The sequence below is a fragment of the Mesoplodon bidens genome (genome assembly GCF_964165515.1).
Source record: "Mesoplodon bidens genome assembly, chromosome: 4".
NCBI classification, from domain to species: domain Eukaryota; kingdom Metazoa; phylum Chordata; class Mammalia; order Artiodactyla; family Ziphiidae; genus Mesoplodon; species Mesoplodon bidens.
Window position 1 is genome coordinate 21543474 of NC_138160.1, and position 21501 is coordinate 21564974.

General features: G+C 35.0%; 1 long non-coding RNA gene across 1 annotated transcript in view; it reads right to left on the minus strand.

The window, feature by feature from the left end:
* The window catches only part of LOC308616581, a 61707-nt gene that overhangs the window by 30417 nt on the left and 9789 nt on the right, over nucleotides 1-21501 (minus strand). Inside the window, exon 2 of the long non-coding RNA XR_014015726.1 lies at nucleotides 6523-6574. This is a non-coding gene — a long non-coding RNA (uncharacterized lncRNA). The remainder of the gene's footprint in view (nucleotides 1-6522; nucleotides 6575-21501) is intronic.

Consider the following 21501-nt stretch of genomic DNA (forward strand, 5'->3'; position numbering starts at 1 on the left):
CCTGGCTATTGTAAATAGAGCTGCAATGAACAATGTGGGACATGACTGTTTTCGAAATATGGTTTTCTCAGGGTATATGCCCAGTAGTGGGATTGCTGAGTCTTATGGTAGTTCTATTTTTAGTTTTTTGAGAAACCTCCATACTGTTCTCCATAGTGGCTGTATCAATATACATTCCCATCAACAGTGCAAGAGGGTTCCCTTTTCTCCACACCCTCTCCAGCATTTATTGTTTGTAAATTTTTTTTTTTTTTTTCTTTTTGCGGTATGCGGGCCTCTCACTCTTGTGGCCTCTCCCGTTGCGGAGCACAGGCTCCGGACGCGCAGGCCCAGCGGCCATGGCTCATGGGCCCAGCCGCTCCGCGGCATATGGGATCCTCCCAGATCGGGGCACGAACCCGCATCCCCTGCATCGGCAGGCGGACTCTCAACCACTGCGCCACCAGGGAAGCCCTGTTTGTAAATTTTTTGATGATGGCCATCCTGACTGGTGTGTGGTGATACCTCATTGTAGATTTTATTTTTTTTTTTTGCGGTACGCGGACCTCTCACTGTTATGGCCTCTCCCATTGTGGAGCACAGGCTCCAGATGCACAGGCTCAGTGGCCATGGCTCACGGGCTCAGCTGCTCCACAGCATGTGGGATCATCCCGGAGCAGGGAACAAACCCGTGTCCCCTGCATAAGCAAGCGGACTCTCTACCACTGCGCCACCAGGGAAGCCCCCTCACTGTAGTTTTGACTTACATTTCTCTAATGATTAGTGATGTTGAGCATCCTTTCATGTTTTTGTTGGCAATCAGTATAACTTCTTTGGAGAAATGTCTGTTTAGGTCTTCTGCCCATGTTTGGATTGGGTTGTTTGTTTTTATGATATAGAGATGCATGAGCTGCTTGTATATTTTGGAGATTAATCCTTTGTCAGTTGCTTCATTTGTAAATATTTTCTCCCATTCTGAGGGTTGTCTTTTTGTCTTGTTTATGGTTTCCTTTGCTGTGCAAAAGCTTTTGAGTTTCATTAGGTCCCACTTGTTTATTTTTGTTTTTATTTCCATTTCTCTAACAGGTGGGTCAAAAAGGATCTTGCTGTGATTTATGTCATAGATTGTTCTGCCTATGTTTTCCTCTAAGAGTTTTATAGTGTCTGGTCTTACATGTAAGTCTTTAACCCATTTTGAGTTTATTTTTGTGTATGGTGTTATGGAGTGTTCTAATTTCATTATTTTACAGTAGCGGTCCAGTTTTCCTAGTTCCACTTATTGAAGAGGCTGTCTTTTTTCCATTGTATGTTCTTGCCTCCTTTATCAAAGATAAGGTGATCCTGTGTGCGAGAGTTTATCTTTGGGCTTTCTAACCTGTTCCACTGATTTATTTTTCAGTTTTTGTGCCAGTACCATGCTGTCTTGATTACTGTAGCTTGGTAGTATAGTCTGAAGTCAGGGAACCTGATTCCTCCAGCTCCATTTTTCTTCTCAAGATTGCTTTGGCTAGTCAGGGTCTTTTGTGTTTCCAAACAAATTGTGAAAATTTTTTGTTCTAGTTCTGTGAAAAATGCCATTGGTAGTTTGATAGAGATTGCATTGAATCTGTAGATTGCTTTGTGTAGTATAGTTGTTTTCACAATATTGATTCTTCCAATCCAAGAACATGGTATATCTCTCGATCTCTTTGTATTATCTTTAATTTCTTTCATTAGTGTCTTATAGTTTTCTGCATACAGGTCTTTTGTCTCCCTAGGTAGGTTTATTCTTAGGTATTTTATTCTTTCTGTTGCAGTGATAAATGGGAGTGTTTCCTTAATTTGTCTTTCATATTTTTCATCATTAGTGTATAAGAATGCAGGAGATTTCTGTGCATTAATTTTCTATCCTGCTACTTTACCAAATTCATTGATTAGTCCTAGTAGTTTTCTGGTAGCATCTTTAGGATTCTCTATGTATAATATCATGTCATCTGCAAACAGTGACAGTTTTACTTCTTTTTTTTCTGATTTGCATTCCTTTTATTTCTTTTTCTTTTCTGATTGCTGTGGCTAAAACTTCCAAAACTATGTTGAATAATAATGGTGAGAGTGGGCAACCTGGTCGTGTTCCTGATCTTAGTGGAAATTGTTTCATCTCTTCACCATTGAGAACAATGATGGCTGTGGATTTGTCATATATGGCCTTTATTATGTTGAGGTTTGTTCCCTGCATGCTTACTTTCTGGACGGTTTTTATCATAAGTGGGTGTTGAATTTTGTCAAAAGCTTTTTCTGCATCTATTGAGATGATCATATGGTTTTTATCCTTCAATATGTTAATATGGTATATCACATTGAGTGATTTGCATATACTGAAAAATCCTTGCATCAAGTGGATAAAGCCCACTTGATCATGGTGTATGATCCTTTTAAAGTGTTGTTGGATTCTGTTTGCAAGTATTTTGTTGAGGATTTTTGAATCTATGTTCATCAGTGATATTGGCCTGTAGTTTCTTTCTTTTTTTTTTTTTTTTTTTTTGACGTCTTTGTCTGGTTTTGGTATCAGAGTGATGTTGGCCATGTAGAATGAGTTTGGAAGTGTTCCTCCCTCTGCTATACTTTGGAAGGGTTTGAGAAGATAGGTGTTAGCTCTTCTCTAAATGTTTAATAGTATTTGCCTCTGAAGCCTTCCTGTCCTCGGCTTTTGTAACAAACAAGGAAGATTTTTAATCACAGTTTCCGTTTCAGTGCTTGTAATTGGTCTCTTTTTAGTTTCTATTTATTCCTGTTTCAGTTTTGGAACGTTGTGCTTCTCTAGGAGTCTGTCCATTTCTTTCAGGTTGTCCATTTTATTGGCATATTGTTGTTTGTAGTAATCTCTCATGATTCTTTGAATTTCTGCAGTGTCACTCTTTACTTCTCCTTTTTCATTTTAAATTCCATTTATTTGAGTCTTCTCCCTTTTTTTCTTGATGAGTCTCACTAACGGTTTTTCAATTTTGTTTATCTTCTCAAAACCAGCTTTTAGTTTTATTGATCTTTGCTTTCATTTCTTTTTCATTTATTTCTGATCTGATATTTATGATTTCTTTCCTTCTGCTAACTGTAGGTTTTTTGTTCTTCCTTCTTTAATTGCTTTAGGTGTAAGGTTAGGTTGTTTATTTGAGCTGTTTATTGTTTCTTGAGGTAGGATTGCATTGATATAAACTTCCCTCTTAGAACTGCTTTTGCTATATCCTACAGGTTTTGGGTTGTTGTGTTTTCATTGTCATTTGTTTCTAGGTTTGTTTTTTTTAATTTCATCTTTGATTTCTTCAGTGATCTCTTGCTTATTTTGTAGCATATTGATTAGCTCCCATGTGTTTTTATTTTTTACAGATTTTTTCCTGTAGTTGATACCTAGTCTCGTAGCATTATAGTTGGAAATGATACATGATATGTTTTCAATTTTCTTAAATTTCCCAAGGCTTGATTTGTGACCCAAGGTATGATCTAACTTGGAGAATGTTCCATGAGCCCTTGAGAAGAAAGTGCATTCTGTTGTTTTTGGATGGAATGTCCTATAAATATCAATTAAGTCCACCATTTTTAATGTGTCATTTAAAGCTTGTGTTTCCTTAATTATATTCATTTTGGCTGATCTGTCCATTGGTAAAAGTGGGGTGTTCAAGTCCCCTACTATTGTGTTACTGTCAATTTCCCCTTTTATGGATGTTAACATTTGCTTTATGTATTGAGGTGCTCCTATGTTGGGTGCATAAATATTTACAATCGATATATCTTCTTCTTGGATTGATCCTTTGATCATTATGTAGTGCCCTTCTTTGTCTCTTGTAATGGTCTTTATTTTAAAGTCTGTTTTGTATGACATGAGAATTGCTACTTCACCTTTCTTGATTTCTATTTCCATGGAATATCTTTTTCTATCAGTCTGTAGGTGTACCTAGGTCTGAGGTGGGTCTCTTGTAGACAGCATATATACAAGTCTTGTTTTTGTATCCATTCATCCAGTCTATGTCGTTTGGTTGGAGCATTTAATCCATGTACATTTAAGGTAATTATCAATATGTCTATTCTTATTACCATTTTTTAAATTGTTTTTGGTTTGTTTTGGTAGGTCTTTTCCTTCTTTTGTGCTTCCTGCCCAGAAAAGTTCCTTTAGCATTTGTTGTAAAGCTGGTTTGGTGGTACTGAATTCTCTTAACTTTTGCTTGTCTGTTAAGGTTTTTATTTCTTTGTCGAATCTGAATGAGATCCTTGCTAGGTAGAGTAATCTTTGTTGTAGTTTTTTTCCCTTCCATCACTTTAACTATGTCCTGCCACACCCTTCTGGCTTGCAGAGTTTCTGCTGAAAGATCAGCTCTTAACCTCATGGGGATTCCCTTGTAGGTTATTTGCTGCTTTTCCCTTTCTGCTTTTAATATTTTTTTCTTTGTATTTAATTTTTGATAGTTTGATCAGTATGTGCTTGTGTGTTTCTCCTTGGATTTTTCCTCTATGGGACTCTGTGTGCTTCCTGGAATTGATTGACTATTTCCTTTCTCATATTAGGGAAGTTTTTAATCTAATCTATTCAAATGTTTTCTCAGACCCTTTCTTTTTCTCTTCTTCTTCTGGGACCCCTATAATTTGAATGTTGGTGCATTTAATGTTGTCCCAGAGGACTCTGAGACTGTCCTCTGTTCTTTTCATTCTTTTTTCTTTATTCTGCTCTGGGGTAGTTATTTCCAATATTTTATCTTCCAGGTCACTTATCTGTTCTTCTGCCTCAGTTATTCTGCTATTTATTCCTTCTAGAGAATTTTTAATTTCATTTATTGTGTTGTTCATCATTGTTTGTTTGCTCTTTAGTTCTTCTATGTCCTTATTAAATGTTTCTTGTATTTTCTCCATTCTATTTCCAAGATTTTGGATCAACTTTACTCTCATTACTGTGAATTCTTTTTTAGGTAGACTGCCTATTTCCTCTTCGTTTGGTCTGGTGGATTTTCACTTGCTCCTTCATCTGCTGTGTATTTCTTTTTCTTCTCATTTTGCTTAACTTACTGCATTTTGCGTCTGTTCTCAGGCTGCAGGTTCGTATTTCCTGTTGTTTGTGGTGTCTGTCCACAGTGGGTAAGGTTAGTTCAGTGGCTTGTGCAGGCTTCCTGGTGGAGGGAACTGGTGTCTGTGTTCTTGTGTATGAGGCTGGATCTTGTCTTTCTGTTTTTGCAGTGTCTGTGAACTTATTATGCTCCTAGGCAGACTCTCTGCTAATGGTTGGGGTTGTATTCCTCTCTTGCTAGTTGTAGTTTGCTGGTCTTTGAGTGGAGCTGGGTCTTAGCAGTGAGATGGAGATATCTAGGAGATCTTTCACCATTTGATATTACGTGGGGCCAGGAGGTCTCTGGTGGACCAATGTCTTGAATTCAGCTCTCCCACCTAAGAGGCTGAGGCCTGACCCCCGTCTGGAGCACCAAGACCCTGTCAACCACATGGATGCTAGTGTTGGAGGGTCTCCTGCAGAGGCAAGGGTTGGCTGTGGCTCACTGCAGGCACAAGAACACTGGCAGCAGAAGTCTGGGAAGTACTCCTTGGTGTGAGCTCTCCTGGAGTCTGCCATTATCCCCTCCAAAGAAACTCTGAAAGTCCTCTTTAAGGGCATCTGCTTCTTGTATCCAGAAAAAAACTACCAGTGTGATTATTTGAGTTGTGAGCTAAACTAAATACTTTTTTCTTCCCCCAAGGGAAACCATTTTTACTGAAAAAAAATCTTGAAAAGAAATCATGGTAATTCAGACCTGGGTGTTTTGCAAACACTTTACAGAGAAGTTAAAGTGAGCCACTCACTTTAAGGAAAACAACTTTTTCTGATCATTGCTATTAGCAAAATGAATGTTCTGGAGCAAAAAGTAGAATTTTAGGAATTGTCAGCTGATGGCTCCTCAACACTGAAAGAATTTCCCATGAAATAAATGGTAATATTAATAAATGTATATCAACTTTCAGAAGATCTGTATAACTATTGAAGCAATATTTTCCAAAGTAACAAAGGACAAAATTATACTTGTGTATTAGGTCCATTTACAGTGCAACATAGACATTGATTTCAGTAGAGTATGACAAGTTCATTGGTATGGTTTCATATTTCACTTATACTCTTTTAGCTTGGATCAGGATGAATATGCACAATGATCTCAAAAGCTAATTAATTGTTAATCCTTTCCTGGATTTCATCCTTTTTTGGATTTCCTTTATATCCTTTGACTAAAACATTTTGTAACAAATTGAATGCAGAAACAGATATAGGAGTCAAGTTATCTTCTATTAAAGCAGACTTAAAGATAGGTGTAAAAACATAAAACAATATCATTCCTCTGACTTAAATTAGTCAGAACATCATTTTTTTAATGTGTTGGTTGTGTTAGTGATAGGGATAGATTAGGATAAGTTAAATAGTCAGTTTAGAAATCCCACTAGTAGATTAAAGACAGAGGGAATTTTAAGGGAGTTTGGGAGACTGTTGTAAGCTAATGACCACTCGAGAAAAGAATCTAGTAATGTAACAACAGTCTACACTACCTTGAAGAAGACCAGGTGCATCCAAGCTTCATATACACTGAAGTCACAAGTCCTGATAATTAAAACACAAGACAATACATAAGGGTCTGAATCGTGATACATGAAGTCAAAGAGTTAATAGTCCTGGAAAAGTAGCATTTCTGATGTAGACAAGATAAAAATATAGGTGAAAGGGGAAAGAAACTAGGTGAAAGGGGACATTATACAAAAATCTGAGATAAATTACCATATTATGGTATATGTTACCACCCTTTTGCTAATATACGTATGATTTAAATAATGATTTAAACACCATGACAGTCCCCATTAAACCATATAGAGCCAAAGGAGAGACTAATGATGTAAGCCTTGATGTCTGCCCAAGAATGAGGAAAAAGGTGGTCTTCTCCCCTCCCTGCTTTTTCTTTGATTATAAAAATGTAGCCCTCTTTGTTCTCCAGGCTGCTGAGTTCCCTTGCCAGCCCGCTTGTATCTCTCACAAACATCCTATGATAATAAACTCACCCTTTGCCTGCTGATTTCCCTCCCACTGAATTCTTTCGGTAACCAGACAAAAGAACCCGACCTTCAGTAAATCCTGACATGAGGTGAGAGGTTTTAATCAAAAGACAGTGGGTTTAAGTCCCCTTCTAGTCAGGGATCATGGGTTCAAGTCCCAATCTGAGGTGCAGGTGGGTTAAGTTCCAGCCTGTGGGTCCGAGTCACAATCTGAGTTTTGGCTGGGTTTGAGTCCCACACGAGGAGTGCAGTTTCAATAGTATGTAATGGGTTTATTTTTGGTATTCTAAAATTGATTCATAGATCAGTTTTTAAATCATAAATTTAAAAATTTCTCAGGGGCTTCCCTGGTGGCACAGTGGTTGGTGGTCTGCCTGCCAGTGCAGGGGACGCGGGCTCGTGCCCCGGTCAGGGAGGATCCCATGTGCCGCGGAGCGCCTGGGCCCGTGGGTCGTGGCCGTTGGGCCTGCGCGTCTGGAGCCTGTGCTCCGTGGCGGGAGGGGCCGCGGCGGTGGGAGGCCCGCGTACAGCAAAAAAAAAAAAAAAAAAAAAAAAAAAGTTTCTTACATTTATTTACTAATACAATACAAATCATATATATATATATATATATATATATATATATATATATCACATTAAAAATCACATTTTTGGGATCACTTTTTTCTCTTTAAGAATTTAAAAAGGTTCTGAGATGAAAAAACTTTCAAAACTCTAATTTAAAGGAATATTAACTGAGAGAATTTTATACATAAAAGATTAAAACAATAATAAAAATATCATAAGCCAAGTATGCATAGACATTTTTTCATATCTCTATTAATTATATATATAATGTCTTGGTAAAAAAGCTCTTATATCATTACTAAATGATTCATAATGAATATAGAATAATTATAAAATGAAGCTATAAGAGTAAACAAATACACACCTGAAGTGCTCTTGCAAATGATATAATTTGTGAAAGTAGTCTTCAGTTATACCTCACATAAATATTTACTCTAAAATTCATAAACTACAAAATTACTTTAAGATCACTTTTATTTGATATTTGACTGGCATAGCCTTTTTTCTTAAGAAAAAGAGTAAAGGTAAAAATGTAAAGTCAAAAGTAATTTTCTTGTAGTTTCCATTATAGATGGCTAAAATATACCTATAGTATAAAAATATGTATATAAAAATATTATGCATTTAGATTATTTTGAATGTAGAAATAGTTAGCTTTTACCAAACACTGTATAGCTATTAGAGCCACAAACAAGGTATCAAGTTTGAAGAAAGATCAATCACCATTTGGGTATGTTTTCACCTTCAATATATTGCTCCCTTTCAGACTCGTCACACTACCCACTGCTGTTCTGTGTAATAGTGTGTGGAAATCATGTTTGCTATAGAACGGCACCATTCCTCTATATTCCCTCCAAAATTCCAGCTCATTGTAGAGGATCCAGTTTTCAGATACTGCTGCAGCTTTGGCTGATAATACAGATATGTTTTATCTTTGATAGCACTGCCCACAAAATATTTTATTCAAAAAGCTAAATTTACCTTTTGTTCACTTTTTATCGTAGATCTTTCCTCCAGCAAGAGACACAGACATAGGTCTGATAATGACTGTGTACTAAGGGAAAAGACAATCTGAATACTAGGTACTGAGCATCTTAGAATCATTCCTTTGACACCTGCCTCTTTGACACCCTTCCTTGAACCAAGCTTGTGCTTTGTTTGGGCCTTTTTCATATAATGAGACATTGCTGGGTGGGTCTTTCAGTTATTCATGTCTAAACAGTGACCTTAGTGAACTAGTGGATATTAAAGTTCTCCAAAATTCTTGTATATACCTAAATTCTTGGTAAACACTGTTTACACTTAATATTTAAAAGAAATAGAATTCAATTACCTCCAGCCACTAGGAATAAGTGATTTTGGAGCTTGTGTTTTAATGAATACATAAGGTGCATTAGGTATTTGTTTTATTAATTTTTTGTGTGTGAAAAATAGCTCTCTAAAGCAGGTATGATTGCCCTTGATAAAACATACTTGCTGTATTTTCTTCACTTCGTTGTTGTTTATGGCTGTTATTTGAATATTTTTATGTTTTAATTTGATGATATATAAGATTTTTAGATTGTCTGATAGTTTAGAAGACACACTGATCTCTTGGATCATCTTTTTGAACGTTATTTTACTAAAAAATGGGTACATATTAAGCACTATAAATGATAGCTGCTCATAGCAGGATGTTCAAATGTTTTTCTTTATTAACTTGTCAAATATAAATTTGAAACATAAAATAATGTATGTATCATTAATATAGGTTATCAAGGAAATAATACAATAACTTCTCTGAGATCATCATGAGAATTAGGAAATCACTAGTACCATGGAGGTTATTACTTCATAAATTATATTAATGCTAATTTGCTTTGCCAATATTCTGGTTAATGCTTTTGAATTCATCTTCATAAGTTAGATGGCTCTATATAATTTCTTTTCATTGTACTATTCTTTTCAGGTAACAATGATAACATCTTTTAAAAGAATGATTTATGTGAAAGATAAGATGATATAAAATGGGTATCATTTTTCCTTAAGAGTTTGATGAAATCTGGGAAGATATTCACCTTGTCTTGGTTTTTCTCTTTGTGCAAATCTTCCTAAGTAGTTCTTCAGTTTTTTTAATAATTGTTCTGTAGCACTTTACTTATTCCTAAATTAGTTTTGCTAAGTTCTTTGGGTTTTGTTAATCTCTCTACTATGAAAGAGATGGAAGAAAGGCCCATAAGTGATAAATAGAATAAAATCAAAAGTTGCACTTTTTTTTTTTTTTTTTTTTTTGCAGTACGCGGACCTCTCACTGTGGTAGCCTCTCTGTTGTGGAGCACAGGCTCCAGATGCACAGGCTCAGCGCCATGGCTCACGGGCCTAGCCACTCCACGGCATGAGGGATCTTCCTGGACCGGGGCACGAACCCATGTCCCCTGCATCGGCAGGCGGACTCTCAACCACTGAACCACCAGGGAAGCCCAGTTGTACCTTTTTAATATTTACACAGCTTGATGAGTTTGGAGATAAGTATATATCCATAAAACCATCACCACAATCTATACTGTAAACATATCTATCACCCCTAAAAGTTTCTTCCTGCCCTCTTGATTTATTATTATTTCTTTTTTAAAACAATCAGTGCCCACCAGAGTCTTTGAAAGAATAGTTCTCAATTCTAACTTTGTATGAACACATTATTTTATCAGTATTATAACCTGTAGTTTTGGTGAAATAAAACATATACCTATGAGAGAATAGTTACAGTGAAAAGAAACATATGATTACAGTTTCTTATAAGCGTGATAATAATACTGTAAGCATTTGAAAAAGGGTTATATTACAGAGACAATAAGGTATTTCCATATTTACATTGTGGGCATTTAGAAATATGCTGATACGATAGTGATGTTTCCTCAATCTTCATTAAAGACATAGTGTTTCTGAAATGGAACATAAGTATCTTGCTGGCTAAGATGGAAAAAAAATCTGTGTTCCACTTCTGGGTACATGCTATTTTTGTGAAGCTGGTCAAGATGTTATCTCACTCTGTAAAATCAGCAAATAAATACTGTAATAATTACTATGTATCTCATTGTTATATCACAATATCTGACAAATATGGCATTGATTATGTATCTATTGTATGAATGAATAATTGAATCTCAGGACAACTATTGATAATTTTCACTAAAACATATGGTATACTTATTGATTATATGAAATATGTTCAGTCTTTCAAGTGCATCATATCAATGTAAACAAAGTGAGTTTATTACTGAGTCATTGAAATGTGGCACTAGGCCAATACAGTTTTCTCAGCTTTCTCTGGTTTTAAGATTTGCAGTCACATGTCTAGTAAACCAATGGATAAATGAGGCTAGAATTTGCCTCTCTACTGGTAAACAAGATTTTAATTCAAAGTTTCAGATTGTATTATTCAGGTACATGGGCTTATTAATATACACAAATTATTATACTTACACGACATACTTATAGGACTCGGATGCTTCAAATTGGCCTATAGTACAAAAATAAATTCAGAACTTATGCATATGTTTACCAAACTTATAAATAATAAGCTTAAACCAGATACCTACACATGGATTTCAGAGGCGGGCCTTTGCATATAGTAATGTAACAACCAGGCAACAAGAAGCTGACAGTTCAGGGGTTGGTCATTATGTCCACCATTTTAATAAAAGAATGTTGAGCCAATGGCTGTTTTCCACTTAAATTATCTGAATTTCAAATCGAGTTATTTAAAATCATCAATAAAGAATGTATGCCCATATTGTTTGTACATGTTGCCTGGATAAATTACAATGATTATGAAGCAAGTTCTCTAGATTTTAACTAATATGAAAAAAAAAAAAAACTTTTCAAACGCAGGTATTTATATTTAATCGATTCTAATGCTATCTAAATCCAGAAATGTTACTTACACATCTCACACATATGGCAAACATACTAGCATGGTTTTGATTTTGTTATTTTCAAATTTATACTCTAATTGAATGTAAATGAATATCAAGTCACTATACGTCTAGCTTCTTAGATTTTTCTAAATGTATCTTAACCATGTTAGAAACTAAAGTTAAAAATAATTGATTTTTTTTCCCCATGCAAACTGGAACTATGTAAAACAGTTTATCATTTTAAAATGCTTGTTTCCAGTTTGTTCTTCTTGATTACTAGTTTTTTGGGTTTCTTTGGTGTGTATATAGCAAATTTCAGATAATATTAGTTAAGCTTAAAATAAATTTTGAATTGATTTTTCATATTCTGTAAAAGGCTTTATAAAATTATTAGGTACTACTGAAAATAGACTGAAATATCAAGGTACCGATGAATATCAATCACACTGATTTCAGTTTTAAAATAACATATTTTGAATTAAATTTTTATGTTTATTTGTATATATACAAACCTCTGTACAAGAAACACACACATATTCAGTCTCACATTCTCTCATGTACAATACATATATATGTACACCTAGATGATTTAACAAAGATATGCTTTACTATTGTTATTCTTCAGCTAAATGAATGAAATTTAGATTTGTTAAACAACATCAAAAACAAAATTTTTTTAGCAGAACAAGCAGTACATTCAAACTAAGTTCTGCCTACTAAGAACTGAGTCTTTCACTGACTCTACTTAAAATCACAACTGTGTTAAATATGAGGTAATATTTGATTTTGTTTCTGATTGATTCAAACACTATAAGATCTTATTTTAATCTGAGTCTCCATTGTATTAGAATTTATTGCTCACATAAAAAAGTACAGGAAATTACTTGAATAAAGATGAGGGATGTAGTATTATAATAATGAATATTACGTGTTTCTAATCCAAAAATTGACAGTTCCTTTTAAATACATTTTGGGGCTCTGTAATTAGCTTAATTCACAAGAAAAGTGGCATACTTGATTTTTTCTAAGTAAAGCAGTTAATTTAAGTGCACTGAACTTTTAAAAATAGATTAAAATACTTCCTATTCACTTTTCTTAAGACACTTCTTGATTTTTTTTCTTCTTCTGCCCTCCCTTTCCCTTTCCTCTCCTCACTTCTCTTCCCCTCCTGTCTTCTCCTTTCCTCTCCTCTCTTACTTCTCCCTAGTTAGATATCAGCAAGAGAGTTTTTATGCGTTTCTATAGTTAAAATGTTTGCGAGCAATTCTAAGCTGCTACTGAGTGTTAATTTATACAATTGTATAGCTTCCAAATAGCCCAGAGACATGACTGAATTTATTTCAGTATTGGGAGAAACTAAATTTTTTTTTGTCCTAAGACTCCAAAGAGGAATATAATGGTGAATAATTAAGTGCAGAACATGGTCTATAGTTAGTAAATCAATTTATGGACTGCTTCTTGATCCTAAATTGAATATGCCATGTAAATATAAAATGTTTCTCTTAAAAGCTTAAAATCAAAGGTTAAAAAAGATAGTCATGATTTAAAGTAAAAAGTAGGAGGCATGTCAGCACTGCTCAAATCACTCAAATATATTTTAGTACTGTTTTTTTCAAATTCATGACAGACAGAATATTATTAAAAATATCTTCAAATCCTGCCCTACTTTCTGGGACCAACTAGCTTTTAAAAATCAATGCTAGGCTATCTTTTCTGGAGAAAATACATGTAGTCTCCTCATTTTGAATAATTCTCTCTCTCTTCCTTCCCTTGGGTTTGCAGGAGGGGTCAAATCAGTTTATTGATTCACAAAGTTTCTTCTAATAAACCAACAGTTCCCAGTATCGCTGGTGTGAAAAATACACTTCGTTATCGCTTAGTACTTGTTTCCTTTCTTCTATGGCGGCCCCCTCCCTTTGTCTACACCATTTCTCCCCATCCTCCCCAAGGGTAGTGATTAATTTTCATTAGGTAAAAATAATCATGGCCATTCCTTTCTGGGTGCTAGTAGTTCATTTAAGAGTGGACATATAATAATGCCATTCTGGCCAAAGGACACAAGGTGGAATCTGCAGGGGGATCTCTGGGGAAAATTTCCACCTTCGAACAAAAGTCAAACTGCTGAGGAAGGCAGAGTAGAGGATGAAAAATCCTGTGTAGTGGATGGATGTCTTTTTTTATGTCTCTTAATTAACCTACCTTTAAATAGTTATACCTTCAGATTTTGAGGTAGACAAATGAGTGTCTTACTGTTCAAACCATTTGGAGTTGGGATATTAATACAAACATCCATCAATATCTTAAATTGATAGCAGTAATCAGGAATTGTTGTATACATTTGGGTCCAAGTAGGATCATGTTGCTAAAATGTAATAATTATAAACTAGTCCATCCTCTTTTAAAATTATATTAAATTTTATATTAAATTAAGTTGAAACATAATGTAATGTTAGTTTTAGATTTTTAAACTCTGTTTACTCCAAAAGTAAATGTGTTCTAATAAAAGTAATTACTCTGGGAATTTTTCTTATATAAAGCTTTTGTGTTTTCTGTGATAACCCTTGATTATGAAGTGCATTTCAGTCTTCAAGTTTGCTTTGTTTTGCCATTAATTTGATTAAAATAATAAAGTAAAAAAATATTATCCAATAATTAAAATGAACCAAATGAATTACAAAACATTTTTATTAGATAAAAATTATCTAAAACATCAGGGGTTCCATGAGGATTGCAAATGATGTAAAATATCATTTTTGGAAGCATCAGAAATAAAATCCAAACATGTCAGTCAAGATTTCTACACACCCAGTGCCTGTACAACTTACTATCTGACGTTGATGGTTTATAATATGCAGGAAAGCTGCCATATGATTTGGGAGTAAAGTGTAGCTTAGTAACTTTTTTTTATTGTTTAGTTGTTTCAGTTGTACTTCTCTGATTAGGGACCATCAAATTGCTCCAGGGTTTTAGATCAATAAAACTCTTTGGGTCCCTGCCCCAAAGGTAAAGAGGTAAAAGGATATTTCTTCTCTGAATATTTTGTAGAACTATTTCTACATTCCACTTGACTTCAGATAAAAGAAAAAACTGGCCTATAAAAATTGCTCTTTAATATTACAGAATGAAATGCCACTTAAAGGGCTACATTTCCAAAGACAGCCTCTGAAAATGACCCCTATGTCCTATATGCTAAAAGAAATCACCCTCTTTTCTGCAATGTAGAATTTTATTAATTCCCAAACTTTTATGATCTTTATTTTCATCATATTCTGCACTGTATTCATGGCTTTATTCTTAAAAATCAGGACAGTGCTCTGAAACTGATAGCTGACATTTACTTGAATGAAAAGATGCATCATTTAGTGTGAACTTTCATTTTGATCGTTCCATACCCTGATTCCCTTCCAAAATTTTTTTTCCCTTTTCATAGACTTGAAACCAGTATTTCCTGAACAAGCTCATCTCTTAAGTGACTCATCTAAGAAATAAAATTTATTTATGCCCTAGGTGTCCAGAATATAAACATTGTAATATTTACTTATTTTTTCTAACAGCAGAGTGATTATAAGTAAAGATCTAGAGCATACACTTAGACTCTGTGACATTCTCCACTTACGAGATATAGTTTAATGTGGATGAAATTTGCAAAGCCTGAAGGTTAAATTGACATTTAGTTGCCAGATACAGTCTATGGGTGCTATATTCACACAACAAAAAGATGAAGCAAATATTGGTTTTAAAAGAGAATGGTCAAGTTCTATAGTTTCTTCCACCCGACTTTAATATGTATAATAGACTTCAGTTTTTCCATTTAGACATAAAGTTAATGAATATATGACTACCACTAACATAATAATTTTCCACAGCACAAATCTATAATTCAACAACTGGCTCATCTATTTGGAAGAATAACTGGCAAACTCTGAAGCCCTGGACAGGATGTCTGTGACTTTAATTAGGCACCTGATTTAAGGAGTTTAATGGGGTTGACAAAATATTTTGGACCCAATAAGTTTGAAATGTAGATACCTACCTTTTCTTAAGGCTCCACTTTTGCTATACAAAATACAAATCATTATTACATAATTTCTTATTTTTGTGACAAAAGATAGATACATCAAAAATAAACAGATGATGCTGAGGGATACTTTTAGACTGTATCTTATATTGTTATTGCATTTCTGCTTGTTTTTACTATGATAACTATTTTCAATTTATTTCTTTTCGCACATATCTTTTTATATATACTATTCACTGAAGACATTTAATAGAGTTAAGATGAAATTGAAAAAGTTATTTATGTTTATAATAGTTAAACACAGAGAAGGAAATGTTATAAATATGTATAAAATATTACCTTGCATATAATGATAGACACAGAGAAGATAGTATCTTAACGTATACTTCAACGTAGACTTAATTATCATCATAGTCATTATCATACTACCTACTTTTCATTGCGTAAAATAAGCTTTCACAACTTAAATTACTAAAATAACTCAGATTAGTTCTGTTCTCTGACAAGTGCTGAAATATTTCAGCATAAATCACCATAGAGTTCTGGAGGCTCTTCCTCTGTTCTGGGGGCCCAATTTGAAGTTTCTCATAAGATAGTGGATTCATTCATTGTAAGATATACACATACAACTCATTAAATTCCAGAAGTTTGGTGAAAATCATGATGAAGTATCTGTTTTCCTAATCCTCTTAAAGAAACAAACTCCCTCTGTCCCTCAATCACATCCTCTCCAACTATACTGCTTATATTTCCAATACTCTCACTCTCTGGAATTCTCATAATATTAATTAGTTTGTAAAATTTTGCCCATTTTGGCCTATGAGGGCAGGAACATTGTCCTTTATTATTCACTATTGTGTCCATTATTAACTTTTAAAAGCTTCATGTATCATAGGTTTAAATGGGGAATGGTAATGGCGTTCCATAATATTAGGCATAAGCTTTTGAAAAGATGTGTATTCATAATCTCCAATAATCTCCAAAATACGTGTTCTATGTTTTATAATTATTCAAATTTTATAGGTTTTATGGTTTACTTAAAACTTACTTTAATTGCATTCATTTTAATTATATGATTATACTTTGCAAATGTTTAATTAAATAATTTTAAGTAAATGTTTCAAGATGTTTATTATTATGGGGTGCTTTTTAACATTTTTATTCTCATCCCTGTCCCTTTAAATGTATTTTGTACATGTTAGGATGTTTAACTGATATATTTTAGGGATATTAAAGTAGTAATATACACTGGAATGTGTAAAAAAATATGGTTGTTAGGTACACTATGACCCCAAATTATATTTAAAGAAAAACTAACAACCAGAAAATGTGGCATCCCTAAACCACTCCTCTTGTGGTGTTAAAAAAAAAGAATACTTAGTTGAGATATTTTTTAAATAAGGAGGACAATATGCCTTCAACATACGTTTTGTTCAGTGGAGTGAGTGGTTCAAGTAAATTCGTATATGAACACATGAGACAATTCAAATTTTTCCACTGTTTTGAAATGATGATTTCCACATTACATTGAATGGGTGTCAGAATCTTCCAAGTTTCTTCTGAGTTAGTGAGTGAGTTTTATTCAGCCATTTAAAAAAAAATGTTAAGTAAGTCTCTGGTTGTTAAGTAAAAGCCTCAGTGCCCTAATACAGTGAGCTTAGAAGGAAAGAATGAACATTATAGACATGTGTTGAACAAATTCCTACAAGATATTCATATTTTCCTACAAAAATCCCATTTTTTAAATATACTAAACCAGAAGTCTATGTTTTCTACATTAATTATGATTCATGATAGTGTTTTGAAAAAACAAAACACTTCTTAAATTGAATCCTGATTAGACAAGTATTCATCATACAACATTTATTTAACAATTTTTATAAAATGGAAGAAGTCTATTTCTTGCAGGTTATAATGATGATCTTGAGATCCATGAGTAAAGTTTTAAAGCAAAACTGTATTTTAGGAAAATATTAAATTGATTTCACAGTCACAGAAAACTATCTGAAGTAATATATCAAGAAACATGATAAATAGCAATATTACATTGAGGAAGTTGTCTTCTGGTCTGTCACAGAGGTCATTCTTTGCCTCCATCTGATTTAATATCCTGTTTAGCATTTTAATTAAGAATTTTAGAAGAGCAAGTAAATGGAATATTAATAAGGTTCTCATATGATACAAAATGGAGAGGTGTTACAAACTATGTCAAAAACAGAGAAATAATACAAATAGACATAATGAGGTTAGTAGTGGTGATAGTATTGAATAAAATGAAATGTATTTGTAAAAAATATGAGTTAATGTGCATTTCACAATTCAGGCATGTAAGTATAAAAAATGTGTAGATGCAGAAGATGAACAAAGGGAAAAAGTTGTGCATGTGGAATGCTTGAACATATTGTAATGTTCATTATACAAATATGTTACCTGGGTTCAAATATAGAAATTATGGTCTAAACTAACGATTGCAATACTAAGTCCAACCTAACATTTGCAAGAGTATAAGATCCATATATATGATTAAATAATTAAAATATCTAAACAAGCTAAAGCCATTAATAAATAATGTTCAATTCTCCTACCTTGAAAACATATCTTTACAGTCATTGAAAGGTCAGGTGTGAGTTTACAATCCTCACTTTCAAGAATTCTGTCCTGGAACATGATGATATGAGGAGAGCCAGCACCCTGAGCCTCAGTGCCTCTGGGTCTGTACCATATATGACAAGGGGCTTTGCACTTGCCTTTGTGGAAGTCCGCACCTCACATTTTAGCACTTTCCGAAGGAGCAGTTGCATAACTTTCTCTCAGGCCTAGGGATTAACTCACCAGTACCATGGTCTGCCCTCAAGGCAACACATTTTAGGACAAAGCCAATGCCAGACCTAGACATGAGCTCAGTTTTGTTGTAAGAAGCCCAAAGCCATGGGAGCCTGGACTGTAGTCTACAGAAGTGACATGAGATCAAGTGTACAAGAACACTATTCTATAAACGCCTGAACCAGTGGTACAAGATACAGTTAGAAAAAGGCCAGAATATATATTCCATATCAGAGCCAAGCAAATTATCTTCTTCTCAGCATTTGAAAATTGTACTGTGTGATATAATAACATATAGAAGACACTATTATTGCAACATTCAACTACTCAGCTGACCGAAGGCAGGGTATTAGGAATTATAGAGTGGCTGATTTTGTAGAAACCTCTACCTACAGAGCAATGGCAGGAACATATACAGTTGACCCTTGAACAGCACAGGTTTGAGCTGCATGGAGTCACTTATATGTGGATTTTTTTCAATATATATGTACTACAGTACTACATGACCCAGGGCTGGATGAACCTGCAGATGCAGAACCACAGATACAGAGGACCTACTGTAAAGTTATACTCAGATTTTCAACTTCACCGGGGTTAGGACCCGTAACCCCCACATTGTTCAAGGGTCAACTGTACCTTTAATAGATTACAATTGAGACAGCTGAAAATTCGTACTTTTAATTTAAAATCTCACAGTCACAAAGTGTCTTAATTTGGCTTTCCTGAAACAGGCTGATACAGGGTTTTAGTTGCACATGGTTTTTTGAATGAATTCTCTCTTCATCTCAGGAGAAAGTGAGTGAAATAAGCAGAATAGGACAAAAGTTGGATGAGATCACAGCAGGGGAGTAGCTTCAGTCTGATTTCATGAGATGTCCCAGAGCATGAAGAGTCCAACAAATTGGCCTCAGCTTGAGGCAAGAGGAAGGTGTTAAGTATCCCTGTCAGCCAATCATTGACTGTAGGTTGTCCCCTGAAGCGAGCATAACCTATTTTATTTGGACAACAGTAAACCTTTAAAAGGGAGGAAGCTATGAACCAGTAAGAGACAACCCTTAAGACAGTTAGGATACACTGTCCTAATAAAAGGAATCTAAATATGACGTCATTAGTCTCCACCATGGCCAATGGATTGTACTGCTCAAATCTGCTTCCTTCTCACATTTAGTTCATTTCATCCAGGCCAAAGGTTGGCCACAACTTAAGAGAAGTTTTACAATAGAAAAGTTATTACAATGAACTGCAGTACATGCTGCTGCAGTTGGTCTAAGGCTGTAATTGAAACGTATCATCTAGTTTTTCTGCTACCCAATCAAGACCCCTCTTACATTTAACTAGTACTTCTACTGGTCTTTGTGGTTGCATGGTGGAAATTCTGATCGCTAAAGATTCTGAGCCTTGGTTACTGTGTATTTATCAAGTGTGTCTATTTACTGACCCATTTACAACTAAAGTTTAGCAGAGAAGCACCAAGAAATACCCACAGGATCTCCTGACTGCCGTGTACCTTTTGCCCTGCTCTTGTTATGGAACAGCAACCCTCATGATGGTCACAGTTAATTACCTTTGGTAGTCACTGTTAATGACCTTTGGTAGTATAGTAGCTTCCTTCTGAACCAGTTGATCAACTGCTATAAAGAGCCCAAAGACACCAGGCAGCAGTTATAGCTTTAAGCCTAATGAAAATCTTAGTGTATTTCCTTGTGGAAGTGACCTACTCTACACTCAAGGAGTCTAGAGGAGACAGGAGGCACAAATTCGTCACTGGAATGCTGGAGAGTGGAACCACTGCTACTTCCATTCTTTCATTTCTAGACCCATGTACTCCATCTATTGGAAACAACGCAGTGTATCACAGCCATTACTTTAACGATTATTCCACATTCTGAATGACAGCATTTCATCCTTTCAGAGATTCATCTTCAAGTTGGCATTTCAGCTGTTTCTTCAAGAGGCTGTGAAACTGCTTTATCAGACAAACAGCTTCAGGACAGTGAAGTTTGTGGCTGAACCATAGTTATGTGCACGCTGCTGCAGTCCTTTTGCTGTTAAGAACCCTTAGTTTGAGGATATGTTATAGGAGATCCCACATTAGTATGTATTTAAGTAGTGGAGCTGGCTGAAGCACAGCACAAATGGAAAGCAAAACTATTTCTAGAATGAGTGACAATTCAGGGTAAGTCATTGCCCTTTCCAGATTCTAAGGAGTTCATTGTAACCAAATTTCCACCAAATAACTTGTCCTCCTACTTGAGGGATTGTGCTGTACTGTGGACTTAGCACTGTTCTCTGGTACTGACAGGTCAGACACTCAGCACCAGCAAGAATGATATTAAGCTGGTTTAAGATCGTGAGCTGCTGGACCTCCATCTCTACTACCATGGCTGTTCCATTCATGATCTATGGCATAAGCACTGGGATGCCCAGTGATGAAGACTGGCTGACATTTAATGACACTTAATTTAATAGAGTCTTGTGCACTTGGTGGTTTAATGCTTCTTCTGCAGTTGATGCTCTCTGAAGGGCATTGACTCTTGATGCAAATATTCACATAGTATATTTTGTGTCTTATAGGTCCATCCACATGCCTCTTGTATATACTTTCCTCAGGACAATTCTCTTTCTATACAAAGTGGATGATCAGTAACACTGCCCAAACTCTGCCTACTGAGAATACACCCTTCACCACTGTCTTTCAGGGTCAAGCTTGCTTAGTACTATAGAACATAAGCAGACCATGACATGCACACCCATACTAAGTTAATTTATCCTTGCATTAACCTTGGGCTTTTCCATTCTCCATCAGCTAGGTATAGGTAATTCCAATAAGGTCATAGATACCATTTGACAAAAAAATTATCAACACAATAGTGGAAAATAACATGGGAGTTTGATCATCTTTTGTGCAGTTTACATGTGCCCTCTGGACCACTTGAACCCAGTTCTAGATTGGCCACTTCTAGTCTATAGCCTTCTGGGCTCACCTGAACTTAAACTTAGTGGTCAATCCTGACTGCTTGGTATATTGATGTAAAGTTTCTTGTAAGGAGATACTTTTCAAATGGTGCATAATTATCTTCTGGAGATGGCAGGTCTTTGTGCCAGAACTCTAAGGATCAGTGTGTGAATCTCTTATTAGGCCTTGTCATTGGTGTCACCAGCCTAACCTCTTACCAC